Raw genomic sequence first — 13532 nt, 5'->3', positions numbered from 1 at the left:
CACAAATTAATTTATTGGATGTTAAGGTTGTTTTCTGTCATTTAGACCTTGGTAAATCCAACTTCCATGTATTATTTAGCAGCGGTGTAATGATTTTGTCGCTGTTAACGATAAATGTTTTTAGATTTAAGCCAGTTGACTAGCAGTGTGCAGCAGCAAGTGGGAGAGGCTCTATCTGGCTCACTTAGCTCCTTTTAGAGCTTTAAAACCAATAACTGTCTTACGACGGGAAGCTCAAGCTAACAAGCCAAATCTGATTAGTTTCAAATCTTTTGTTGCAAAAAAATGATACAACATTGTTGTAAATTGCATCTTAAAAGAAAAATGAAACCTCACAAATAGCAACAACTTAATTTTATTTAATCCAGCTGTAGCTATGCTTTTTGCCCCTACTTCAAATTTTGTTCTTTTAATATTTAGTCTTGTGCCTTCTTTTTATTTGCTTCTGCTACCGTGACAAAGTCAAATTTCCTCACTGTGAGACAATAAATGTCTTCTATTTGTATTTCCAATTTCAAATACACTAAAGGAGATTTGTTTGTTTATTTATTTCTTGCAAGTCAAGCTATTATTAAAATAAACAAAAGACTAAAAAGCTCTGAAAGAAAATGTTTCCTTTGCTTTTGTTTTAAAGTTGAGGTTGACCCTTTGTGTGAAAGCTGTTCTTCCCCATTTATCACAGTAAAAGGGTGTGTGCTGGAGGGACTTTAAAGAAACATCATTTTCCTGGACATCCTGGCAACTTCAGGTTCTCTTGAGCATTGAAGCCCCTCAAAGAATGGTTGATAGGAGAATCACAGAGTACAGAACAGAAGGTTGAATAATATTTTACAACAAAAACAGCCTTTATTGTCAGCCGTCGTTGTAAACACACAATCAAGGTTAGCATCGGTCATGGTGGGAAGAAAGGTTGACTTTTGGCTTGGAGCAGGAAATAAAAGATGGCCTTCGTTGTCATGGTTACAGGAATTGATTTTCAGATAAAGTTTTGGTGTTTTTAGAACCCGCAGACATGTCCTGCGTTAATACTGGTTTGAGTTTGAGCTTTGATAATTTTTTTGCCATCTTGTCGACGAATCCAAACAGAATGCTTGTTTCTGTAAATGCCTTTAACTTAAGAATGAGATACCAGAACGCTTAGAGTCTCACCTCTATGCAAACACACCCCAATCCATCCCGTCACTCATTATCTACAACCTCTTGTCTTTTTTGTCTCCTTTTAGGCCAATGTGACCTTCATCTGAGTCAAGTGTCGCTATTCAACATTCACGAAGCAAAACAAAAATCTGAGCGGAGGGGAGATTAAAAGGAAGGCACTGAGGCGCGCGAGGGAGGAGGCGAAAACAAGTAAGAAAGTAAAGAAACAAAACAAAGGGAGGAGAAAAAAAACGAAGCGAGACGTGATTTTTTTTTTTCTCTCATCTGAAACCTTCCTCAGCAAACAGCCCTGGGAGGAGGGATGCTGGGGCATTCAACATGAGAGGAAGGCAGATATAAGAGGGTGAATATGAGGATGGGGGGGTAGCTGTCAAATAGGGATGTGGAAATTATAGTCATTTTCAGGAACTCCCAGAAAGAAATGATTCTGGCGCTAGACAAAGAGCCAACTGAGATCCATGAGCCACTCATATGATGAGGGGAAAAAATGGGGAACCAAAAACAGAGAAAGGTTGGATTCAGGTCGGATATTGGATTTCAGATTTCAGAGCGTTTTGTTAAGCAGGTTATTGGGTGTGAAGGTGTTGATGTCTGTGTGTGAGCGTGTTTGTGTGCGGATACGGGCGGCTCACATCAGATTTTTGCAGGTTTTGGGTGATTAGAAGAGAATGTCAACCAGGGTTTCACCTGAATCTAACCTGTCAGAGCAAAAAAATAAAAATCTGAAGCACTGAATTTAAAGTTTAGGTTCACTGTAAAATGAAGTTGGCACGCTCTCTATCATGATCTAAAGGTTAAATCCCATCGTAACTAAAGCCATTTGTTATATTTTCAGTGTGGTTATATTCTTTGTTTTCTGACTGTTGAAGCTCCTGTGATGAAGGGGAAAGAAACCCCTGGGGCAAATGAAAATGTAGCACCACTTTCGCTGCTGCTGATTACTTTTTGGGATAAAATAGCTCAGGGAATAGTTTAAGGTTTCTCTTTTTGCCCCCAAATTCTAATAAAGAGTAGGATCGATTGAGTTTGACTGGAAGCCTGCTTGGTTTAGCTTAGTGTAAACAATGTAGTTTCTGGCAAAATCCTTTATAGGACTTGAACTTTCCCCCATTGTGTTACTTTACAGCTATGCACATCAGTCTATATTTGTCGGATTAACCAACACAAAGCTGTGCATTTTTTATTATTTGCCCTACTTTAATGACATAAAATCATGTGCAAATGAACTTTTTAAGAAGAGACTGATTTACAACACACCTGACAAAGAAATAAAAAAATCTAATTTTTATACATGTGTTCTGTTTTAGCAATTATACAAATTCAAAACGGTTCCGATGGCTGTGGAAGCAGTGCATACCCCAGGCACCTTATTGCACCAGGAGCTTTTTCAGAGTAGAGCAACTTTGCACGTTTGGACTCAGATCCTATCAGGGTTGCATTACTCGTTGGCTTTAAATGGAACAACAAGCAAGCAAAATGTTTATTTTTCCAGAACCACCAGCATGTTATGTGCCTGATTTTATCTTATTTCCCTACCCTTATTTATTTGGATCTCTCTTAGATGAGTTCAAATATAATTTTTTTGAAGTATTTTTTTAAATCAATGCTCATATTTATTAAGGCTGTTTATAGACTGGATGAACAGATTTTTTTTTTTGCATATAACTTGTAAACTCGACTAGATCCACTTTGCTTTTCATCAACCGACTTCCTGCCTGAACTATTAACTGGGCTCTACTGTAGATTGAAGTGGAGTTGGTGCGGCAAATGTGTATAAAAAAGCAAAACAAACAACAGGGCACAGCATAAGGCAAGTTAAATTCAAGACTTTTTAATGCCACTTGAAATAAAAATTTAAGACCAAATTCACAAGAAACACAAGAAAATCCCGCTTGCGACAACTTAACCCAAAGGTTTATTTTAACATAAACCACTGCACTGATGTTTCAAATTTCGAGAAACTTCCCATACAGGAACAAAGCTAAAAAACACACAAATGACAGATATATTTTAACTATTATTTAACTGAATTCACAAACTTTGTTTTAGCAGGGAACAAAACAAATCAGTTTTAAAGCCACAATATAACCAGTGCTAAGTCTTTTTTGCAGCTATTTTTCTTTGTATCGTTTTCTTAGTATATTTGATTTGGTGATAAGTGGAGGCATTGCAGAGACAACGATGGAACAAAACCGAGAAATACCGGCTGTTTCTCTGTAACTTGATTTTGACTCTTTGTGTTTCGTGCTTCGCATGTGCGACTCCACTGCCTTAATTCCCATTGTTCCGAGCTTGAATGACTTCTTGCACAAAATACATTGTGCCTCATGTATGCTCCCTGGTTTTAGCCATGGAGTAAACTCTTGGCTGGAGACAATTTTCATTACATTTACACTTGCTCATATTTTCAAGAGAAAAAGTTAATGGCGCATCTCCCAAATGTCCCGGCTGCAACAAAGCTTTTATTGGTTCTGCTATTGCGACGGAACCAATAATGGCGAGCCGTTATTTTTTTTAAATTAAAAAAAATGGTCAATTTTAATGTTTTATTTAGATTACAAAAGTAAATGTAATAGAAATGATCCTATTTATGATGTTTTAAAAATTAAGGCTTACGAAAGACTGATTTAAGACTTTTTAATACCAATTAAGGCCTAACGTTTATTTTGAAGAATTCAATGCCTTTTAAGACTTTTTAAGGACCCGCGGGAAACCTGAAACAAACAAAAAAGGGTCGTATAGCCACCCATTTTTGAGAAGAGGCCGGTTTGACTATAATTGCTCTGAATATTCCAATTGAGACATTTTAAATCAAATCGTCCATTTGGTTTAAAGGGGATTGGCAGCCTAGTGGTTAGGGAGTAGAGCTTGGAATCCTGAGGTTCTGAGTTCAAGCCCCCCACTTCCACAGACTGCCACTCTGGGTCCCTGCGCAAGACCCTTAGCCCCACACTGCTCACAATGGCAGCCCACTGCTCTCCAAGGGGATGGGCTAAATGCAGAGAATTCATTTCGTTGCGCTGGACTTGGGACTTCCAGTCCGTTTTAGAATTGATTTTAAATTTCTGCTGTTTGTTTTTAACGCCATCCATGGCTTGGACCCCTCTTACTTGTCTGAGATTTTAACTTTCTGCAATTGTGGCAGAGCTTTACGCTCCTCGGGTCAGCTTCTGTTAGAGGTCCCTAGATCAGGACTCAAACAGTGGGGCGGTCGTTCTTTTTCCGTCGCTGCTCCCAGACTGTGGAACAAACTACCCCCTGACATCCGCACTATTACTGAACTCAGCCTTTTTTTTTAAAAGCTTAAGACCCACTTTTTTAATTTCCTTTCTATGCACCTCTGGAAGGCTTTTAATGTCCTGCAGCGCTGCACCACTACAGCAATTTTAATTGTATCTTGTATGTTTTGTATGTGTTATGTATTGTTTTATGGCTATATTGTAAAGCACTTTGGGTACCATTTGGCTATTGTAAAGGGCTATACAAATAAATTTGATTTGAAATTTAATTTGTGACAGTGGAATGACAATAAAGTTGAATTCTATTCTATTTTTTCCAATAACTACCCCTCAATATTATATATATCATCATTTAAATATGGTGGTCCGCAGCACTTTGTGCCTGTTATTAATTACACATGCAGTCTAAGTAGGTCACCAGCAACACGGCAACTAACTGCACATTAAATCGCTTGTTATTTTGGATCTTAACAGTGGAAAACTGAACAGAGAAGCGAGAATGAGACTGGGATGTAGACATGCGTGGTTATAGATAGGGGCCCTCAGGGGCCAACACCACTGTAGAACTGGTTCCTGGACCCTGTAATGAACGCTGTATTAAAGGCATATTACAAAATACATTTCTGATAAATAAATGATATGTGTTTGAACAGAAAGAAAAAAAGTACCTTTAATGAATATATTCATATTTTTTTTTACAGCTGTAAAATGAAATTGAGGCTTTTACAGTAACAGCCATTCAAAATGGCCCTTCCCAGTCAAAGCCCAGCTGAATGGCGGCCCACGTCCCTGCAACTCCCAGCAAAATTCCTTCCAACTTCCAGCCACTGGATTGACCCCCTCCTTCTACGCATAGTTTTTTCTCTGACTCCACCCTTTCACTGAATCACAGGGTCTGACCAGGAGATGATGCTTCTCTTTAGATCTTAATATCATCAAATCATAACAGAAATAATATTTTAGTACAAAGATTGGTGTTTAAAAAGGAATTGTAGGGGACCAGCCAAGGGCCCATCAAGGAAAGTGGAGAATTTGGAATGGCTTCAATCATGTTGCAATAACAAAGTTTTTATCTGCTAGATTTAAGATTTCCAGAGTTGCAAATGGTTCTTTAGTTCACATTTTGTTAACATTTTTGTTTCAGTCTTTTATTTGGTGCCCCCATAAAAAAAATGTCCCCCTCCTCCCTGTAAATGTGGCCTAGAAGAACCACTGGATGAAGGTTCACCTGCTAGCAGGACAAGAAGGGTCCAAACTGTCCTGCCAGAGGGGCCTCTAACAGGAAACAATGTCCTGTCCATTCAAAGAAATAACTAGAATGAAAAATAACTAGAATTTTGACTTTTTTTTTTAATAATAGCTTTCAATCAACTCACTAATGACAACGTTTAGATTTAAGTCATAAGTAGACTTTTAACCATAAAGCCATAAAGTTAATCTACAGCTTGCACCTCATTGCTTTCCTTTTTATCGTTAACCCAAACATATGGGCTTATCATAGTAAAACACTGAATGTCACCATTCCAGTCTCAGTGTGTGTTAGTTAGCGGGTGGCTCCCCTCTTTTTTTGAAGTTCGTGATGAAGCGCTCTCTCATGTACGATTAGTTGTCTGGCTGATCGAGCGACCGGGAGCTCCAGCAGACTGAAGTAAATTGCCTCTGATAAAAAAAGTCATTTGTATGCCGGTGAATGCGTAGAGAATACTGAGACGTGCCAGTGTGAAGAGGGACGCACAGGCAAACACACGCGTGTTTGGTGACAACGGGGAACGACCACAAAGTGCAAACGTACACACAAACACGCACACATACACACAGATACTAAGCTGTGAAAAAAAACAGCTTCAGGCAGGATTCTTCCCTCTTCTAAATCACTAGTTTTTTCTCAAAGTCTGTGCTTCTCTTCTGCCACATCACAACGCACTTATCCCTCGTTCTCTCTAATAATTCTGGTTCTCTCGATCCACAGCTCTCAGAGAAGTGTGTTTATCTCAGGGAGGATATTGGTTGCTGATCATAAATGGCTTTTCTCTGACAGGGTGGCATCACAGATGAGCCGAGAGCTCAGAGGGGGAAAGGAGCTTGGGGTGAGGCGGGGGTTGACAGTGAAGGCGTAGAGATCAAGAGGGAGATCGAGGTAGGCGGAGGGAAAAAATGCAAGACAGATAGAGACGCGGGTTATCACGGCAGCGTGACAGGTGTCAGCGAGGCTCTGATAAATGTGTTGCTCCTAAATGCAAGCAAGCAACCATTCGCCAAGCAAGAGTAGCAGAGTAATTCACTGAAAGCAGCCGTGCACACTGACATACAGTACATGCACTACAAGCTGATTACATTAAAGCAAAACAATAAACAGGAGCTTTGTTCACTGCAAACAAAGCAAGCGCTGTTTTAATTTCAGTTCATTGTGTTAATGCAGACCAAGCACTTTTGGTGTTTACCGGCTGGGCTGTTCAATTCTGTTTATTCCTTCTGCGGTAAATCCATTAGTGCAGCATGAGTTGCGCTAATTTCTTCCCATCCAGTTTCCCAAATTTTATTTTATGTCATTAACTTTTCTTTGTCTCCCTGCTTCAGACCAGGTGTCTATGAGTGATTGCCAGCCCACTCTGCACTGTAAAAAGCAATACTCTCTATTAGACTTATTTCTATGGTTTACGCACACTTTAAGATTTTCAGTTCTGAAATTTCAAGTTGAGATTATGAGTTTGTGGCATTCCAGTTCAAAAATGTAAGCTTTTTCAATGAAATGTAAATTTGGGCATATCGACATCCACGTTTATCCTAAACAGGGTCGCGAGGGGTGCTGGTGCTTATCTCCAGCTGTCTACGCCAGTCGCAGTGCAACACAGAGATAAACAGGACAAACAACCATTTATGCACACACCTAAGGAGAATTTAGAGAAGCCAATTAACCTAACAGTCATGTTTTTGGACTGTGGGAGGAAGCCGGAGAACCTAGAGAGAACCCACACATGCTCAGAGGGAACATGTAAACTCCATGCAGAAAGACCCCAGGCCATTGAGCAGCCTGTATTTCAACATAACTTAACATTTTTAGTTATAAAGTAGAATGTAGATCTGTTAAAGTAGATAAATTAGATCTCTTAATCTAATAAGGGATTGAAAATTAAGGTTTTAGTCCCACCTCAGCAGGTGCTTCTGTCCCTCAAAGCTGCTTATAAACTGAATAAGATGACCACCTTAGCTTTCTAAGGATTTGAAAGTGAAAGCTCCTTCTATCTTCCTTCCACATAGTGTAGATCCACAAAACTAGAACTAAGGGACAGGTCCACTACTCAGTGACTCCGCCCAAAAACACCATAAAATTAGGTTCAGGTACCTTTATACATATAGTCCCAGCCTAGAACTTTAAACCTCAGCTTACTTGGTATGGAGACTGACTACTAGAGGGACAAACAGGCACTACTCAGTGCATTCTGAGGTCTTGCCTAAATACCCATAGCTATCTGCAACAATAATTTGAATTTTTCATCTGCTGAGATTAACAGGATGTGAGGAGTTCTGTCATTTCTAGCAGGTTTTCCAGAGATTATGCAGTGCTGAGAGTTATTTCAACTCGATGAACCAATTACAAAAAATTGGTCAATAATCAAACAACTGGTGTAACTAAATAGTTTGACTTGAAAGGATGTAATATTGAAAGTTTCCTTGACAAGAAAATGTAATTTTCATGAATGCATAATGTCATATACTTTGTCATAGTAAGTTTGTATAAACTCTGTGTATACAAATTGACAATAAAAGTTGTCTAAGTCAATCTAAGTCTAAATATCTTAACAGTTACACCTAATCTAATCTCCATGTAGGGGTCCTTAGTCTACAGTTGATGATCTAAATTCATTCTTCAACTTTGTTTGGGTCTAAATCAGGGAACGAAAACAAATTCCACTGTTAATAAATATTGACCAAACTTATTTATTAGTGTTTAAAACATACATTTTAATGCATGTTTCCTAACACCCAAAATATAGAATTACCAACTATTACATTTCATAGCATATAAGAGTCTGTAGCTCAGGGTTTTTTCACTAGTTTGTTGTGCTGCACGTAGAAAGTTGATAAGTGGATCGATTAGTTGGGCTATCTGCTCAGGTAGCTGGCTTAGTGTCAGTAGCTTGCATGAGAGCTTAGCAAGATAAAATGAATTAAACAGGTTAGAGTCTGATGCCGTATTTGGTTAGAAATATAACGGAAATACTCTATGAACAATGTTGCAGAAAAAACATCTAAAAACGCCTAAAAGTAAGACTTAAAAAATGACTTTGTGTGGTTAGATGCAGAGATGGCAAAAGTACTCACTTTCCGTACTTGAGTAAAAGTACAGATACTTGTGTTAAAAAATACTCTGGTAAAAGTGGAAGTACTGATTAAACTTCTTTACTCAAGTAAAAGTAACAAAGTACAGGCTTGTAAATTTACTTAAAGTATAAAAGTAAAAGTAGAAATCACTTTTTTTATGCCGTTGCCTAAATTTTAAATGGATGTCTGCCAATAGGACTAGATCTCCGTTGTGTTCATTTTCAATCATCTCGTCGTCCATGCTACTATGCTAACGCCACCGCCACCAAGCTGCAATGATTTGCCGCGAAAGAATACCGCCGAATCTGTCGATTCATCTTGTAGTGGTGCGTCAAATGCAACGTAGATTCCCATCCAATTAGATTGAATTTGGAATTGATGACGTGAAAAATAATAATGGTAACTCCATTGAAATGATTCAAAACTAAAGTAACGAGCCAATTTTTTAAAATGTAAGGAGTAGAAAGTACAGATATTTGTGTAAAAATGTAAGGAGTAGAAGTAAAAAGTCGCCATAAAAATAAGTAGTAAAGTAAAAATATCAAAAAAATCTACTTGAGTACAGCAACGAAGTATTTGTACTTCGTTACTTCCCATCTCTGGTTAGATGTGAACATCAGGAAGCCCTTCCTTTATAGATTCTCTCAGACATTTAAAAAGGAGGGTTCAGGGTAGAATATTCCCAAACGTCTGTCTTTCAAAGGTTTACCAAAGACTTTTAGTTTTAACTCCATGGCTGTCACTGATGCCTTTAGCCACAAGTATAAGAACAAAAAGTAGTAATTTTCTTTCAGTCAGTTTTACAGCAGTGTGCAGGATTTTTTGGGGGCTTTTTTTTGGCATCCCATTCGAAGGACTTTATCTTCTTTTTCAGATAAAAAATATTTGCAGATTTTAAACCACAACTTTAATAACATGCAATACATTATGCTAAAATCTACACACACAGACACACAAAGCTCCAGTCCATCAGGCTTGATGAGGTGAACGGGTGTGAATCTGCCGCATCTTGCATTCCTCCATCCTCCACGCAGCAGCAGGCCTTGTCTCACGATCGATGTCGGCTTATCTTCCCGTAAAGCTGGAGTCTCTTTTCTCTCCTACTCGCCTCACGTCTTTCCATCCCTCCCCCCCCTTTACTCATTGCTATCGATCAGCCTGTGTGTTCAACAAAGTAGAGAGCAGGTGGTGGTTAATGTAGAGTCTGGCTGAAGGAGCCCTGCCCACCGTTCTTGGATCGCTCCTCTCCTGTTCTCTCTCTTAATGCATGCAATCAGGCTCTAATAGACCCTGGCTTAGAGCATCAAGACCAGCCATTCTCATCTGATTCGTATCACCTTTCACTTCTTCTCCTTTCAACAAATATCTGTCTGCACTGTATAATATACATTATCTGGCCAGGTTTATTTTGCTGATGACTGCTGATTCGGCAAACTGATATCATAGGCTTTCTTTTATTTATTTTTTTGAGTGGTTATGGAGCATACATTTTATCCTCTGGAAGGAATGTGCTCCTGCTGAGTAGGCACAGTCCTACTTTAGAAGAGTCCTGCTTTGCATTTTTGACAGTAATGCACTTTTATCCATGGGAGCAGCTCATAAGAACCCTGCTGTTTAATTTTGGCTTCTGGGAACTGCCCAGTGGCCAAAGCTTTAGTCTTTCATTATCTCTCAACTTCTTGCAGCCACTGAATACAGTGAGGATTGCTGGGTTGAATGTGATGTCCAAGGGCATTGGGGAAAAAGGTTTTTGTTTTGCAGTCTCTCCCTTACTTTTAAAGTAACACTGTGTACCTCTTTAGCCACTACTGGCTCTAGACCTGCAACATCCCAGTGTAGCGCCTCTGAAAGCCACTGGTGACTCTCCACTGTCATAAAATGATCACTTTGGACCTTTAGATTAAATCCAACAGGAGACGATAGAAAATATGTTTGATCAGGTACGTGTCAAAAACTGATGCTGTTAGCTTAATGTGACTATTTTACAGATTAATACCCAAAATTACACTTTCATGCTGAACATAAGCAGTTTAAATTGTATATAAATAACAATGATAGATGCTTAAACACCTAAAAGACTCTTTTTAACATAATCCTGCCACTTAATATTGAATGTTGTATATGTTAATTAAATGTTCAACAGTTGCTTTACCTATAAGAAATGAAATTACATATGACTTAGGGTCTTTTATGTATCTGTTTTATGGTTATTGTTTAGACAGGCTTAATTATTTATTTTGCTGAGATTTTATTTCAACATTTAACCAAACCAAGTCAATGTAATCTTGTTACGTTAAATGTGATAGGTATTTAGGCAAATTAATATTTCTGTAGCAGTTAATGAGGGCGGACATCCTGTAATTTACCAGGATGCTTAGCGGCATGTTTTTGTATTCAATCTGACACCATGAGTAAGATGGAAGTCTGTTACACGAAGCCAGCTCAATATTGATCCTAATCCATTGAACTAATCTTAAATTTGACTTTTTAATAAAGATAACTTAAATTCTTTAGATTTGTTTTATTAATATAAAAAAAAGAATTAAATACCATACTATATCATCTGTCTCCACTAATCTAGGTTGTTTAACTGCAATGTGAGTATATTAAGTTCAATTAGTAAAATTAAAAAACCTCAGTAATATTTTCTTTTTTTTTCAGAGTGTATCTGATTTGGTGCCCAACCACAACTTTCAGCTTAGTTAGCTTAGGTATTTAAGTAAAGCTCTGAGACATACGACCCATTCGGTGATAATTTTGTCCCTCTTATGTTATTTGGATCAGTTTTTGAGAAGAGAAACTCACATGAAGCATCAATTCACACCAAATGTTGTATAATGAACTAAAAAAATCATTAACTGTATTTCAAGTTAAACTTATACCTGGGTCAAAATTACACAGTCTTGCTTTGAAAAATTTATTAAATGCTTCCTAAAGAGCGTCCCTCGCAAATAGGCATTATTGATGAAGCAGAAATAATTTTATTATAAGATCAGATTAAAGAAGCTTAGTAAAAAAACACGTCAGACTAATATTTATTTTGGCCGTGTTTAAATCTTCATATGCAGCTGCAGTTTTCCACTTTGTCTCTTTAAGTGAATCCCCTCCACCTGAACTGCCCACCAGTAGGAAATGTGAGGGCTGCTTCTCTATAGGAGTCCAGGTAGGTGTAACCTTTCTGCCCTGTGGCTCCTCACTGGGATGCAGGGCTCTGGGCTCAGTGTGAACTCCTGAACCTCTTCCAAAAGAATGGATAGGAGTAGTGGAAACAAGACTCAGAAGGAATGGAGAGCACACGAGTGCTACTGGACAATTAGCCCCCCAAGGAGCATAGTTGGTGGTCCCTCCTTCCTCCTGAAGTCAGAGTACACTGACTCCCTGCTCGCATGGCAAACCAAAGAGCGAGGAAATGTGTGGGGGGGTGTGTTGGGGGTATCATCTTGTTTTGCATTCACACACCTATTGGGTGTTGTTCTGCAATAAGACAGTATATCTAGCGCCCACAGGCGTCAATACGACCCTTTTCTATTATTCAGAGCTGATTACAACACTGAGTTGAACCGAGGTGAACACTTTTTAATGAGCTTTAAAAAAGAGGGGGGAACTTTGTCAGCTCTTTGTTTGTCTGTGACTGGCTGGAGGGGGAATGCAGAATATTTGCAGCTGTTATTTGATTAGTGCGGTAATGTATGAAAAACAGGCTGCAGCACACGTGAGCTCTGAAATCAGAACTACTAGTTTATGCAATGAAGAAATCTATTTATGAATTTCACTATCTTCCTTTTACATTAAACTTTCTGAATGTTATTGTGTCTGAATACTGTTAAAGGCACGTAAACTATGTTTGTTTGTAGAATTAACTATGTCTAAAGTATTTAGATATGCAGAAAAATAAAACTATTTGTCCAAATGGGTATGTGCGTGGTTGAATTGCTCATATTGCCCAGAGCAAGGCTGATCGACGTGCAATCCCGGTCGAGCTCGCTCACAGTTTTGTGTTTGTACATTGATGACAGGTCAGAGCACTGCCCCAGCATCCCCTGGGCAGGACAGGCAGGCTGCAGTACAGTGGAGTGCATGTGGTTTTTATAATTTCTCACAGCACCCACGTGATCATCAACAAACAACAGACACTGCACAGACAGGACAAGGTCAACCAAAGAGAAAGGAGGCTTGATAAAAAAAAAATATAGTGGAGACGAAATGAGAGATTTGAAGTTACTCTGGGTGGTGGTCTTTCTGCTGCAGTAATTGGCCTTTCATCTGTCAGTCAGCCGGATAATCAATAAGTCTTTATTTTTAAAACATTTTGATTTTTAATGATGTAGCATTTCAGATGTAGGAAGAACAAACAACTTCAACCGAAAAACATACAAACACAACAATGAGCTAACCAAGGCCAAGCATGGTGAAAGAAAAACAGAAAGTGAAACATGAAAGAGGTAATGCTTGGCTGGATTACAGAGGAAGTGATGATGACGACAACAAAGACGACAATGATGATGATGATGATGATGATTAAAAAGGTCAGAAAGGTTAGAATCATAAAATCTAACATCCAGGTAAGAGAAATTATCATCAGATAAGTTACAACTTTTTACAAATAAATACACTAAAATTCTGATAACCTGTACAACTAATACAGAAATGTAACATTTCCAAGAATAAGAATAATAAATAAATGTGTATCACATATAAAATAACCAGTTGAATTTAATTGATCTTAGATTGGAGAAATTTAATTTTAGTGTGGGGTTAAAGGAATAGTACACCCAAAACATGATTAGCCTTCATTTTCTACTCACCCCCATG

General features: G+C 38.4%; 1 long non-coding RNA gene across 1 annotated transcript in view; it reads left to right on the top strand.

Moving 5' to 3' along the window:
- The window catches only part of LOC107093612, a 68338-nt gene that overhangs the window by 43025 nt on the left and 11781 nt on the right, over positions 1-13532 (top strand). Inside the window, exon 2 of the long non-coding RNA XR_001481625.1 lies at positions 1224-1347. This is a non-coding gene — a long non-coding RNA (uncharacterized LOC107093612). The remainder of the gene's footprint in view (positions 1-1223; positions 1348-13532) is intronic.

The sequence above is a fragment of the Cyprinodon variegatus genome, unplaced genomic scaffold, assembly GCF_000732505.1.
Source record: "Cyprinodon variegatus isolate N-32 unplaced genomic scaffold, C_variegatus-1.0 Scaffold435, whole genome shotgun sequence".
NCBI lineage: Eukaryota > Metazoa > Chordata > Actinopteri > Cyprinodontiformes > Cyprinodontidae > Cyprinodon > Cyprinodon variegatus.
Note: the sequence above shows the minus strand (reverse complement) of the source record. Positions and strands in the feature narration are given on the sequence as shown.